This window comes from Neopsephotus bourkii, unplaced genomic scaffold, assembly GCF_033783945.1.
Source record: "Neopsephotus bourkii isolate Nb327-2 ecotype Australia unplaced genomic scaffold, CSIRO-AGI_Nbou_v1 NB_1292, whole genome shotgun sequence".
Classification (NCBI taxonomy): Eukaryota; Metazoa; Chordata; class Aves; order Psittaciformes; family Psittacidae; genus Neopsephotus; species Neopsephotus bourkii.
This window is the reverse complement of record NW_026901776.1, coordinates 4,228,096-4,240,062: the sequence shown is the minus strand read 5'-3', so window position 1 is coordinate 4,240,062 and position 11,967 is coordinate 4,228,096. Positions and strand designations below refer to the sequence as shown.

At 43.3% G+C, this 11,967-nt stretch overlaps 1 protein-coding gene across 5 annotated transcripts in view; it reads left to right on the top strand.

Annotated features, from left to right (window-relative positions):
* Window positions 1-1,180: 1,180 nt before the first annotated feature.
* AKT3 (AKT serine/threonine kinase 3) overlaps window positions 1,181-11,967 on the top strand; it is a 148,189-nt gene continuing 137,402 nt past the window's right edge. For 3 of the 5 annotated variants that reach the window (XM_061365778.1, XM_061365776.1, XM_061365772.1), the window contains exon 1: window positions 1,227-1,628. The gene's annotated coding sequence lies outside the window, so the exon portion shown is untranslated. Of the gene's footprint in view, window positions 1,629-1,991; window positions 2,108-11,967 lie in introns of those variants that run through there. The other 2 variants (XM_061365774.1, XM_061365775.1) reach the window with 2 other exon arrangements.

The following is an 11,967-nucleotide window of genomic DNA, read 5'->3' as shown; positions in this document are numbered from 1 at the left end:
ACTTTAGTAAAGTGTTTCTGAGAAAGAGGAAGACCAAGCCGTAAATTCTGGGAAAGGAAGTAACACTTGGCAAGGTCCTTTTTAATTGCTTTTTCAAGAAGATGTGTTAATCAAATAATAAATAAGTCTTGCTTTTCTTCAGAATTAGGGGTACGGCGAGCTTAGGCTGCAGCCTGCTAGTCAGAACAGTGCGGCAAACTTCTGAGAGGAAACTCAGCATATTTATGAATGGGATTATTGGTGTGGTTGCCTGCCGCAGCAGGGAAAGGATTCACTGCCCCCGGAGGCAACTTTCCAGTCCTGTGCCAACTCGTATGATTATTTAGATGCTCTAAAAAGTCTCTCTGAAGCCCTGTAGCGGCTCAGGGAAAAGGAGGACTGATGTTTCAAATTTCTGTATGGCTCGCCGCAACGTCAGAGAGCCCCGGGCTGATGAACGGTGATACACGGTTTCTCTAGGTGTTTATTTACCCACTGGGATAACTCGAAGTCTGGAGATCGTTTACCAGCACCGAGGCTGGTGCATCGGCTGCACGCTTCAGTGAGGGATGCGTATAGCTTCCCGCGGTGTAACTGGTAGTTTTATTCTTGGAAGAGTTTGCAGAGCCAAGTGGACGGCTTCGGGTACGCCGTAAAGGCAAGGGAGTGTGTACATGCATGAGTGCGAGAACAAAAGACATAACCCCCGGGCCGAACGCGCGGGTCTGCGCAGCAGACGTGCCGCAGCTCGTCCCAGCCGCAGCGGGAAGCGGGCCAGTGGCCGCGCTTCTGGTCCTGAGAGGGACGGAGGCAGCTCTGTCACGGCGGCCCCCGGCCAGGGGCAGGACCCCCGGCGGCTGCTGGCCGGCCTCAGGCGGGCGGTCTCCCGGCCTGGCAGGCACCGCCCGAGCGAAGGCAGCCCAAAGATAAGACCCCGGTGCGGTGCCGGCCGCCGCCAGCATCCATCCTTCTGCTCCCACCCGCGGCTTGGCGGCGGGACGGGACACGCTGCCCCATTCGGCTCCCGCCCCTGCCTGCCGGGTGGGCCGCCTCTCCTCGCCCTCCCCACTCCCTCCCTGCCTGCAGCCGCCGGCCCCCCGCCTCCCCCACCCTCACCTCAGCCGCCCCCCTCTGTCTGGCTCCCCCCGCTCTGTCTGGCGGCCCCCCCGTCCCCGCCGCGCTTCTCGCGAGAGCTGGGGATGCCGCCGCCGTCGCCGCCGCCACGAAGGGGGAGACACTCGGGGGGAGCCAGTGACGTCGGGAGTTTTCCTGAAAGTCAATAACGAGCCCGGCGGAGGCGGCGGGAGGAGCCGAGAGCGGGGCCCGGGCGGCTCCGGGGTGAGTGCGCTGGGGGGAGCCGCCGCCGCCGCCCTCCTGACCCCGCGCATCGATGCTGCGGCCGCGCTGCCCGCCCGGGCGCCTCCCTGCGTAGCGGGGCGCGCAGCTCCATGTAGCGGCCGCCGCCGCCAGCGCCCTGGGGCCGGAGCCGCCTCCTCCCGCCCCCGCGGAGACACCGGCCGCCAGGGACCGCCGAGCCCGGCGGGGGGACAGGGGAGGAGGCAGCGGCGCCCTCCCTCCCCTTCTCCCCCCGAAGCCGCCGCCGCCCCTCCGGCCCCGCAGCAGCGCCCGCGGCGCCGCCGCCTCTGCAGGTACGGGGCGGGAGGGGCCGGGCGGCGGAGGGGCGCTTGGGCGGCGGCGCGCCAGGGGATGCGGGGCGGTGGCGCGGCGCGGCCGGGGGCGGCGGGGAGCGCGGGGCGGGGGCGCGGGCGCCCGTGGCCTAGCGCTGCCGGCGGGGCGGGAGCGGAGGGAGGGGACCGGAGCTGGGGGTGGGAGGGGGTCGCCGTGCCGGCGGCGCGGGGCTGAGGTGGGGAAGGGCGGGGCGGGGAGCGGTTATGTAACGGGGCGGTGGGGGGGGGGAACAGGGGCAGGGCAGGGCGCGCGCCCGGGGGCGCTGCCTGCGCGGGGCCGTCGGTTCCCACGCGGCGGCCCCTCCCAGCCGGGCGCGCGCCAACCTGTACCCCCTTCTGCCACCCCCCTACCCCCAGCCTGCCGCGGCCAAGCGTGTGCGGTGCGTGTCCGCGGGGCGGGATGGCGGTGCTGAGAGCGGTGTTATCCGCTGGGAACTTCGGTGCGTGCGCCAGTGAGTGTGTGTGTGTGTGTGTGTGTGCCCGCTCCCCTGCGCTAAGAATAGCAGCGCGGCCGGCGGGCCGCTGATGGCAGCGCCTCCCTCCCTCAAGTGATGCTGCTACTGCCGCCGCTGCCGCCGCTGCTGCTGTTGCTGCCGCCGGCGGCGGCTCTGGCTGCAAGTAAACAAACCGGCCCCCCCGCCCACCCCGGCCATCATGGAAGCCGCGGCCCACATGTTAAAGTTGATGCGCGGCCGGCAGCTAACGGCTACCGGCAGCTCTGCCGTGCGGAGCGGGGGCCGGGCCTGCGGCGGGGCCTGCCCCGAGGCGAGGCCTGCCCTGCCTTGCCCTGCCTTGCCCTGCCTTGCTCTGCCTTGCCGAGAGGCGAGGGGAAGCGCGGTGCGGGGTCCGCAGGTGCTGCTGCGGGGCGGAGCACATGGTTGCCCCGGGGTGCCCCGGTGTGCAGGGACACGGTCAGGAATGCCGGGAACACGTGGTGCGGGGCTGCTCCGACGGGTCAGCACAGCGCAGCTGAGCAAAAAGTTACTGGATCCCACCGTTATATACCGTAGTTTCAATGCAAATGGTCGTGATGTAACGAGCAGTGACAGGCTTGTAGGCTGGTCGGTTGCTTTACATGAGCTGTGCTGATGAGTTTACTTTGGGATGGGAATCTGAGAGGCGTGAAAAAGCCAGTTCACGTTCTCCCATTATGTGTTATTTCAATGGTGTATGTAAAAAAACCCCAAGCTCCTTCCTCCAAACTTTCTTTCTTACAGTTGTAAAGGAATAAGGAATTTAAAGAATAATTTGAGAATATAGAATTTAGAAGAAAGAATATCTTGGCCTTTATTCTAAATATTTTTCTTTAATAATTGGCTGGCTACTTGTATATATCTGCATCATCTCATTGTTTTTATGAAAACATATCTCTGACTTGATTCACTTGGCCTCTGTTCAAGAGTTTTGTTATGGTGGACCTGATACCTACTTTGCCAGATTTTTTTTCAGTACTGGAGAAACATGCAGCAGTCTCTTCTGCTTTCCCTAAAACTTTGCTAATAGGCAAACACAGTTCCCTCTGTTTTGCATACAGAGGTCTTTATTTCTCAAGGCAAGAGGCATGCAAATCAGTAGATCTACACTTTTGACAAGTAACATTTATGCATGATCTCTTGTTTCTGCCAGCTTCAGCAAAGGCTGGTTCTGGCTGTTCTGCACTGGAATGTGGAAAGAGTGTACATGAGATAGGGAAGAAAGTTTATTTTGACTTTTAAAGTAAGTGCGCTGCTTAAGAAGATTCTGTTTGTAGGACTGTTTGGTTCTTTGCCTTTTTGGCAGGAGCATTTACGTTGACCCCAATATCTTTAATTGGATTGGGTTGCTAATTTTATAGTTCATGTGGATATATTTTGCTTGGATGCAGCCAGTAAGTCAAGTTCAAGTAAGGGCCAACAAAAAACTGGAGAGATAAGAAAATATCTGTTTCCTAGAAGGCTACACATAACATTTGAATAACACATTTTCTGATGTAATAGAAGTGCATAGTACGTGCATGTACACAGGTAATATTAACAAGACTGTCTTGGTTTTTGACAGTTTATTCTACAGTGTATTCCTACTTACTTTGACTAGGTTTGAATGAATTCAGTAGTCACCTTAGTTTCATAAAGAGGTTCATGGAAAGCAGTGTTTCAGTGGTTTATTCCCACATTTGTTCTGTGTTTTGGGGGAAGATTATGTTTTTAAGAAAAAGCAGCTGTTTTGTAGGAAGCTGTTGAGAATTCAAAGAGGTACTAGTTTGCACTTTGCCCCAGTTGAAGTAGGTGCAGTTTTAAGGATTGAATGGCATTAATTTGCACTAGAAAATGTTGACATTTTGACACTGTAAGAAATGCTTTGTGAAAGGGAAAATGTCTTGGTGGTTTTTTTTTGTTTTTGTTTTTGTTTTTTTTTCTTTTTTTTTTCTTTTTTTCTTTAAGCTTAATGCAAAATCACTTACTAGGGCTCTGCTATTGTTTGTAACCCAGGCTTCTGATTGCAAGATGTTACCATAAACCATATCTTGACTTCTGACTACAGTTTGAAACAGCATGTGTCTGAAGTTTGTATAATAACTAAAGGATCCTTCATGCTAGGAATTTGTCTAGCACTGATTCATTGGGTGTTCATCCACTTTTTGCATGCACATTTTCCCAATTTGAAGAGACCTGTTGAATAATCATTTCTGTATCCAGGAAGCAGTTCTTGCTGAATGATTTTTAAATACTCAATTGTTTTGTAAGGAGCTGTGGAGGGGGCAGGTGACACTTACTAGCACAGCCTGTGCTTCAGGGAGCTCTGCATTGCTTGTGAGGAAAGGTGTGTTTTCTGTGAGAACCTCTCTGGTCCATCACTAGCTTTCCTCTTGTCCAGAAGAGACTTCCCCAGAATCACAAGGTCTCCTTGGTAAATGTGTTGCACTAGTTACTCTTCTTTGTAACAAGTTGGTGCAGTGTAGAAGAGATTATTTTCTAAAGATAAGTTACATAGTAAATGGAAACTCTGATTCAAAGGTGTGTATTTTTTTTTTTTTAAGAGAAAGTCAGAGAAACCAAAACCTAACTGTCAAATAATAAAACATTGACTGTGAAAGTTAACTTTCTAGTGTTTCACCTAGTATTAAAAGTAGTCTTTAAAGTTTTGGTTTATATTTTCATCTTGACTAACTGCATGGACAAGATTCTGGACTACCTATCTGAAGAGTTTATAAATGAAGCTTATTTAGACAAATCACTAATACATACTAAGAAACAGATTGCAGAAAATGCAAGGGTGTAGTAGCCATTTAGTTGGCATTTTGTCCTTGTTCTACAGCTCTAGATCAGTGTTAAGTATGGATATTCATGTAGTTTTGATGCATGACATGGGTTTCAAACAGATTCTTTTTGTTTTTGTTGGTTTTTTTTTTTAATGTAAAGATCTTGTTCAGCTCTAGTGGAAAGCTGTGGCAAAGATAATACTTAAAAAGGAAAAATCATCAGGACCTGCCCCCCCCCCCCCTTCCCCCGATTGATTAAACGTTACTGTCAAAGAGAGTAAGCATTTTTGGCTTCTGTATATGGAGATGCATACTTCTGGTCACTTTAAATGTTTATTTGATTTTTTGATACTACTTTTGTCAAACCTTGCTATGTTTAGCTTAAATATCAAAATATATATTGAGTCCATCTTAACCAGTCCTCTTTCTCCATGTATTTCTATGTGTCTAGATATGAGTCATCCTGATCAAAAATAGCATTAAGAACAAGTTGTTGCTCTGTGATTTTTTTCCACTGTAATATCCTGACAAAAGAACACTAGTAAATTTTAAATTCCCTTACAAATGCAACTGTGACCTTAGTATTTCATATAGATGTCTGAATATATTGACAGCATGTTTGTCAGACTTCCCTGTGTTGTCCATGCGCTAAAGTTATTCAAGTGCCTCCTGTAGCAGGAGCAGAGATGAAGAGCTTGCTTCAGCTTCACTGAGATCAGTGGTCTTGCCTTTTTGTAGGTGTGGAATAGCAGCAGTGCCCAACAGTCAAAAAATACTTATACAGCTGATTTAGCACCACAGAATTAATACAGTGTTTCTCAGTTGAGTCCCTAAGTCTTGCAAAACAATTTCTGCCAACACACATAAGGTTTTTTTTTGTCCCCTAAGGATTTAATGTGCTTCTTGAGATGATGGTGCAGCCTGCCTTGGGAAGTTTTATTAAAATTGCATCTTTTTCTAATTGTATTGATACACGTTGAGGCATAAAGTTGCACACATGTTTCATGTAATCTGATTTTTCGCGTAACATTTGTCAAAGACCTTCATCTGGTGAGCTTTGCATCTAGCTTTAAATGTGTGTAAGCAGTAGTCAAAGACCTTCATCTTGTGAGCTTTGCATCTAGCTTTAAATGTGTGTAAGCAGTAGTATACCTTTGAAAAATACACACTCTTCATTTAAGGTTGTAGAGAATTCCTTCCATTCTAAGGAAATTCAGACTGCAAGTTGATGACAGTGATGCCTGTTGAGGGTGAACAAGAAGATCCAAAGGTTTTAGGTTAGAAGTTGACTATGTTCTAGTAATATATTGCAGCGTCAGTATGTGGCAATTAGTAAGTTCAGAAATGTTTGACTCCTTTGTAGGAAAGAAGCACAAAGTTCGTTCCTATTGTTGCAAGGCAATTCAGAATTTTATTTGTTTCAAATCCAGACAATAAAAAAATTACTATAAAGAAAGCTACTTGGTAGACATGTCATTGAACTTTTTCCATCTTTCATTTTAATAGTTTGAGAACACATTTTTATCTCCATGCTTTACTTTTCTTGTTACTCAGAGCACTTCACATACTTCTGTTTTTTATTACCTCCAACAGTGCTTTGTGTTTTATGCATAATATGATGTTGTGCTGTAGAAAAGTTACTGCCATACATAATTAAATGTAAGAACTCAATGAAACTTTTATTTTGCGTCTCTTGAAGGTACCTATTAAAATCCCTAATTTCAGAATGAATAGGAATTTCTAGGGCGTTTAAACTTTTAAAACCCAGATTTCCTTTTATATGGATTATTCTAGACACAGAAAGCCAATTTTCATTTGTTTTGAAAATATGGAACTTGGGTTTAATTCTGCTTGGTTTTTTGAGTCATTACTAAACTTTAAAAAAATCTAGTAATTTAGTAATAAAGGGAAAAGGGACTTTGTCTTGAAAAGGCAATAATTAGTATTTCTACATTAATTCTCAGCTAAAGTTTTTACATGTATTTTTGAAGTGTTGAGGGGAATAACATCATAGTTGTGATACTCAGCTCAGCTAATCCTTGATTTGACTTGCTTTAAGTCTCAAAACTCTCCCAAGTTCATTTTCTCAGTAACTTTTATTTTTTATGTGTAACTCTAGCCCTCCCTTCACCTTTTCTACTTTAAATGTATTCTTTGGTTAAATTTCAGACCTATACTGTACATGTTTTACCACTCTGCTTCTGTCTGATTTTCAGCTATTGTTTTATGTGGTTGGGAGGGGGACAAAAAGGATTTGAAGCATTTTTGTCAATAAACACAATGCAAAACAATGGGTTGTTAATGTTTCACCTGGGATTCTGAAGGAACAATTTAGTTACATTTAGAAACTTCCTTTATACCTTGGTAAACAAAGGCAGGGGTGGCTTTGTTCACCTTTAATTATACCTTTGTCCCTTAAAATAACTTGCTTTGTCATTATAATAGGAAAAGAAATACGAAATGATGGTTTCTTTCCTGATAAACTTCTTCAGTTTTGCAGACTCTAAATAAAACATCTCATATGTATATTAATACAGCGTGCCTGTGGTCTCTTATTTAAGCATATTTTAGTTATGTGCAGCTCTTTGACATGCTGAAAATGAAAATAGAACACTGAAAATATTAAGGCACAAAGCATACACGTAAGCGTGCTTTAAAAAGCTGTTTATCTTTTCCGAAGTATGTTGTTTTTTCTTACCACAGGGTGTAGGCAGTGCCATTTCCCTTATTCCCCTCATTATTCCAAGTCAAGGGTTAAGAAATAAAGTTGTTACTAAACTTTTGATACCGATATTCTTGAAGACATTGAGGATTTTAGTACAAAATATAAATAAAAAATTATTTGCAATGCCTATCTTGGAGATTTTTTTTGGAATTTTTGCATTTGTTTTAAAATTTCTAAAGTATGAACATTTCTATGTACTATTTAGGGGTACCTTTAAGTGTCTTACTTGTGCATACATAAAGATTACCATTTTACAAACTTAGAATCTATTCTCTTTTAATATTCCTGTTTTTTTGAGTCCTTTGTTTTGTCAAGCCAGTTCACGTTTTGTTTTGTGTTGAGTGTGGGTTGTTTGTTTGTTTGTTTTTGGGGTGGGTTTCTTTATTTTTTTTATTTATTTTTTTGTTGATTGTGATGTTGAACAGATGCTCTCTGCTCCAAGGTTCCCTTTTCTCAATCTATGGAGCGGTAGTATTGAAATCAGTCAGAATCAGTCGGTCCTAAGATTGTAAAAATGGATATGATCCATTCTGCTCTATTTCAAGAATAGTCAAAATAGAGAGTTTGTAAAAGGCTGTGTGAATACTCTATACGTTTTAGATAAAGCATTCAACTAAACGTGATTCTTCCATTAGCTTTACGGGCTAATTTGATTTAGTGGGTTTGGTAGCAATCTCTGTTCTACATTGTAGCCTTTTGTGTAATTTTTGATGATGTGCAATATATCCTCTAATTGTTTGACCAGACTTCAGATAACAACTTGGGTAGGGGAAGAGGATATGCATGCGTTTTTCATATAAATAAAACTTGGATCTCAGCTTCCAATTCTAAAGACAACTCTGTTTTTAGTTTAGAGTCTTTTGAATTCCTTGCTCCGTGATTGCAGCTGGCACTGGAGACAGTTGCAGCCTGTTCGGTTGTCTTGGAGGACTCAAGCTCAGATTTGAGAAAACCTCTTAAAAGCTTGATCTGCTACAAAAAAAAAAGGAAAAAAACAAAAAGCCCCCAAAGCAGGGAAGCAAAAGTGTGTGATGGAAGCGTCTAGAGGATGACTGAGAGCTGTTTTTTTTGGTAGTGTGTGTTTTGTGTGCATACCCAACATTTTTCAGTTACCTTTCTGAGAAATAAGGAGATGGAGATGATGAGATTTGGCTCTGCTTACGTTGAGGACCAAAGAATCTCAGTGAGTCAGGCAAAGTGAATCACAAAAATTCACTTGCTGGTTTGTTTTTTTGTTTGTTTTTTTTGTTTGGTTTTTTCCCCAAACATTTTTTAAACAAATGATTACTTGTAAAAAGGGAAGAGGGTGGTTCCCTTACATATTGAGAGAATAAGGTTGGGTGAATCACTAGGTTGATAATTCTACAAGAAGCTATAGGTATAGTTTTTGGAAGCACTGAAACTGATACTGTTGGTATTCTTTCTGATAACTTGAATTGGTAAATGTGAGTTATCTGTTTTTCCTCAACTCCAGAATTGTTGAAAGTAGGAGCCTGTGTTTATGAAAGTTCTTACAACAGGGACCTGAATCATACAATTTACACTGAATTTATGGGCACTGTCTTCTTTACTCAGCTGTCTCTTGTCACAAGGGAAATGGGAGGATGCCCAGATTCCAAGGGAGTGTTGTCTGTTCTTAGGAATCTTGATGATTATTCACTTGCACCTAGTGGTTAAGTGTAGACCTGAACCACTGTTTTTAGTCCTTCTGCTTAGATGGGATTTCTTTGCTTCTCCATATCCACTGGGTCTGTGGAGGTATCTAACTGCTGTGATGGGCATGAGAGCCTCCTTTAATTTAAAAATACTAGTCAAGGAAAAGGTGTCTTCCTACCGAATGGTCCATTACTCAGCTTATGGTTGGTCTTACAGTTCCTCATTGTGAAGTGAGCTGGTTCTTCTCTATATTTCTGTCACTGTTAAAGTTCAAGATGAAAACTGCAAAGGAGCTAGCTAGTTTTCACCATGGCTTGGGAAAACTGTGACCCTTGGCAGAGGGATCTATAACTCTTTTGCATCTAATAGTTTCTGCTTAATCTTTGTTCAAAAAGATGCCTTTGCAACCTCTAGAGCTAGGAACTTAGAGGTGTAATACCAGCTCTTTAGAAGTGTGCTGAATTGTTTCGTCTAACACTATAAATGTGGCTTAATAGCTTTCCAAAGAAGAAAGGAGTGTTACTGCTTTTTACCAGATCCAGAAAACCCCAGGTGTTTTCTTCACATGACTGGATGTAATGGAGTAAATTTTTACATTTGCACCATAAAGCACATAGACAATAGGTTCTTGTATATATTATGTGTAGGTATGACTTTCTGATACTGTCTCCAGAATACACACTATACGCTTTTGGAAAAGTATCTTCAAAGTTCTGTTTGATAACAAGGGGGAAAAGGGCAATCCAACCTGTTCTTCTGTTCCTGGAACATATATAAAAATCAAGTTTTTCCCTGTAGGAAGCAGCTGGAATGTGAAGTAATCTTCAGTTCTTACACATTTTTTCCATACTTCTGTGGGTTCATATTATAGCAATAAGGGAAACTGTAAAAATTATATACCAGCTGCTGAATCTTGAAGCACCTCGGGAGAGCAGAGTTGACTGCTAACAAGTACTTAAGTTCTGTGCCAGCTGTGCAGAATAAACATATCTCTAGCTTTTCTGGAAATGGTTGAACTATAGATGAAATGCTGTTTTTCATGTGAGAGTTCTTGTTCCGCATGTTTCAGGCAACTCCTTTACATCTATAGACAATGCTTTATCTTTAGGGAAGAAGGTTTCTGTCTGACTGTTTTTCACGAAAGTCAATTTTTGTCATAATAAGAAGTAATTCTCCAAAATCTCTTTCTGAGAGTGGCTTTCAGGGTAAAGGAATATAGCTTTTAGAAAGCCTCAGAGGAATTTAATAAGGGATAATACTACAGATGCTTATAATGGCTCTTGAAAGTGTAGTGTGAACATATAAACTTTATTTTCATTAGTCTTTTAATGTTTCAATTTTATCTCCTTCAGTTTCCTGTATAATTCATTTTGACTTTTAATTACTCATTAAGAGAGCAATCAATATAACCATACAACTGCTGATAATTCTAGAATTGTTCTTCTTAATATTGTGAAGCTAAACTGGAGGTAATTCAGTTTTGTCACCATATTTTTCTGATTTTTGTACTTTAGGGAGTTTGTTCAAAATTCAGTAGAGTAATACAAGTGATGGGTGGGCTAAGGTTGTTAGAACACTGACATGAAAATCAGTCATAGATCAGATTTTGTAATCAGTGGGTAAATAGGGAGCTTTAAGCATAAATTCATTCATTAAAACTGGGGGTCTACTGAAATTGTGGTCTTAATGATCGGTATGTGAGCAGACAAGGTTATTGCTACCAAGTATGGAATTTTATTTATTGCAGCTTAGTCTCTACCAATAAGAATAAATTAGTGCACTTAAATTTTCCAAAAGGCCAAAACATACTGCAGCATATGCCAGTCCAAGTCAAGTACTGTGTGTTACATTGCTGCTTTTGTCTTTATAGTTGGAAATAAAAAATCCACCTGTGAACACTTCTTAAAGAATGCAGTGAAAGTCTTGTAGGGAAATCAAACTTAAGTCTGATATTTGGGTACTGATGTGCTTACACTTCCTTCACAGAACAGCTGCTTTTAAGTCACAGCTGTCTGACCCTCACCTATAGTTTTGTAAAGATTTGTGTGTTTGTACTAAGAGCTGTGGTGATCCAGAATGGCAAGACTGCAGCCAGCTTTCGGTCATGTCAATATGCTGGGGTCTGTTTCCATTCACATCTGATACTTGCTTATCTCTAGTTTGAAGTGTGCAGATAAAGGTTCTGATAATGTATGACCCAGAAAATAACTCTCACACTGCTAAGGTGAAGGATGTGGAAATGCATGTTCTGGTTACTTCTGCTATTCTGACTTAAGTAGCACAAAGTGTAAACAGCTAGTGAGATCAGTTAACAGTAATGAAGCACTCACACCCTTCCAAAACCTTGCATCTAACATTTTAACTCTTATGAAAGCTTGAACAATATATAAGTCTTAAGGCAGGGTTCAGTAGCATATACACAGGTGTCTGGTGTCCTTTTAGACCCACCAGGGTATGATATCCGTGCAAGATGCTGTGCATCACCTGCATAGGTCATACCTGCCAGTGCTGTAGCAGTGTCTCAGGGACAAAGTATTCAATATTACTTAAACTTTGCAGTATTAATTAATTTAGCACTGTGGTTTTTAGTTTTATGCAGCTGAACTATTGCATGTTTTTTGAAAAAATAGTTCGGTGAAGGCAAAGCCGTAAAATGGACACTCTTCAGGGTTTCTGAAAAA